The sequence below is a fragment of the Hipposideros armiger genome, unplaced genomic scaffold, assembly GCF_001890085.2.
Source record: "Hipposideros armiger isolate ML-2016 unplaced genomic scaffold, ASM189008v1 scaffold_282, whole genome shotgun sequence".
NCBI classification, from domain to species: domain Eukaryota; kingdom Metazoa; phylum Chordata; class Mammalia; order Chiroptera; family Hipposideridae; genus Hipposideros; species Hipposideros armiger.
This window is the reverse complement of record NW_017731632.1, coordinates 768,204-770,641: the sequence shown is the minus strand read 5'-3', so window position 1 is coordinate 770,641 and position 2,438 is coordinate 768,204. Positions and strand designations below refer to the sequence as shown.

Sequence of the window (2,438 nt, the reverse complement as noted above, 5' to 3'; positions counted from 1 at the left end):
AAGGAAAAACACTGTGATCTCACTTATACAAGGCCCCTAGAGGAGTAAAGATTCACAGAGATGGAGTAGAAAAGAGGTTACCAGGAGCTGCGGGGAGAGGGGAAAGTGGTAGTAATATTTATTGGGGACAGAGTTTGTTTGCGATGAAATGTTCTGGAAATGGATAGCAATGTTGGTGGTACAACATGGTGAAATTAGCTTATGCCACTTAATTGTACACTTGAAAAGGATTAAAATGGTAAATTTTGTATTATACTTTACCACAATTTTTACATGAAAAATACTATAGCATAAAATGCTATCATTCATATATCTATATGATATATAAAATTCCAGATACAGTAAAACCTTGGTTTGCGAGCATAATTCGTCCAGAAACATGCTTGTAATCCCAAGCACTTGTATATCAAAGTGAGTTTCCCTATAAGAAATAATGGAAACTGAGATGATTCGTTCCACAACCCAAAAATACTCATATAAAAATGATTACAATACTGTAATATAATACAAAATAATAAAGACAATGCAAAATATCAAGAAAAATAAATTAACCTGTACTTACCTTTGAAAACCTTTGCAGCTGGTGTGAGGGAGATGAGAGAGGAGGGTTGTTGTGTAGGACTCGCACTGTCACTAACGGAGTCACTGCTGTCTATTGGCTCAATGGAATCTTTTCGTGCAACTTTCATAAGGATCCTATTCAATGACACATGCTCTAGCCTCCTTTTGAGGGTTTTGCAGAAATGTGACATCGCATTGTCATTAGATTCATCACTCGCGCTGCTACAGCCTTATTTGGGTGGTGCTCTTCAAAATTTTGCACTGTTTCCCACATTTTACACACCTCCCTAATCTCATTTGAAGTGAGGTATTCCTCCGCCTTTTTCTCCTCCTCTGCAGACGAGATCTCCTCCATAACCTCAGAGCATGGGAGGCGATCACCCACAATCCTGCAGCGAGCGAGTGAGAGAGAGAACCATTGGCTCAGTTGTGATCATGTGACATTCAGCATCATGTACTACTCATACTGCAAGACATTGCTCATTTATCAAGTTAAAATTTATTAGAAATGTTTGCTTGTCTTGCCAAACACAGAACAAGTTACAATCCAAGGCTTTACTGTATATACGTGTATTCTCTCTCTATATATAGTCTTTATACCTTTCTTTATTTCCATCTGGAATAAATTTTCTTCTGCCCAAAGAACTTTCCTCAGTATTTCTTTTAGTGATTCCTGCTGGCAGTAAATTCTCACTGTCTTCGTTAATCTGAAAATGTCATCATTTTGCTTTTGTTCTTATAAGTTGCTGTCTAATATGGTTGCCAGGAGTCACATGTGGCTCTTGGAACATGCTGAATCCAAACGGAGAGAGGCTGGAAGGGTAACACAGAGGAGCCTGAATATTTAGGAAAAAAAGTATACTTGTAAGATTAATAATTTTTAATTATTTAATAATTTATATTGATCACATCACTATACATGATCACATGTTTAAATCATGTTTTGACTATTGTTTTAAAACATTAAGACTTTAAAATATAAGTTGCCAGTTTGTTTTTCCAATTACTCTGTCACTCCACTTTTTCCAGCTTCATTTCTGTTGCAGTCAGCTGTCCATATCTTGAAGATAATGTGAATATTTTCTCTGGCTGATTTTTAAAATTTTTTGTCTTCTTTTTCAGCAGATTCATAATGCTGTGCTTAAGTTGGTTTTGCTTGGCATTTTTCCTGTTTGGAGTTCAAAGATTCCTGAAACTGTGGCTGGGTATCTTTCATCAATTTTGGAGAATTCTGTTCTGTGGCATTCTCTCTTCTTGCCTTTTAGGACTCCATTTCCACGTATGTTGGACTGTTGTCATCTGTGTCTCATATGCCTTATTCTGTTTTCTGCTTTATCATTTTTTTCTCTGTGCTCGTTAGGATGTTTTATGTTGAATTATCTTCTAGCTCATTAATCCTCTCGTGCTGTGTCTAATCTACTTTTAATCTATTGAATTATAAATTTTAGTTATTTTTTAGTTGTAGTTAATTTTCTTACAAAGCTTAATTCTCAGGTGAAATCCTCCATCCTTTCATCTATATTTTACTTCTTTTTCTCTATTTTCTTGAACATGTTAATTGTAGTTATTGTACAGTTTTGCCTGCTAACTCCAATATGTGATTCATCCATGGGTTTGTTTTTGTTGTCTTTTGTCTTTATTTTCAGTCAACTAGCCCTGTGCCTTGACATGCCTAGAAAATTTTAATTGAAAACTGAATTTGTGCATAAAAAAAGTGGAGAGGCTACAGATAATATTTTCTTCTGCGAGGTAGGATGAAACAGGTGCCAATCACTTTCAACTGATCATGTATTAAGCTGTGTTGCAGGCTGCTGGGTTCTGTCCACTGTTGGTTCACATCCCACATTTAGGATACTTTTTTTGTTTTGTTTTGTTTT

General features: G+C 35.7%; 1 long non-coding RNA gene across 2 annotated transcripts in view; it reads right to left on the bottom strand.

Annotated features, from left to right (window-relative positions):
* Window positions 1-384: 384 nt before the first annotated feature.
* The window catches only part of LOC109390933 (uncharacterized), a 7,394-nt gene continuing 5,340 nt past the window's right edge, over window positions 385-2,438 (bottom strand). The window contains exons 2-4 of one of the 2 annotated variants that reach the window (XR_002125682.1): window positions 1,162-1,397; window positions 563-950; window positions 385-421 (exon numbers count right to left, since the gene is read on the bottom strand). This is a non-coding gene — a long non-coding RNA (uncharacterized LOC109390933). Of the gene's footprint in view, window positions 422-557; window positions 951-1,161; window positions 1,398-2,438 lie in introns of those variants that run through there. The other variant, XR_002125681.1, reaches the window with a different exon arrangement.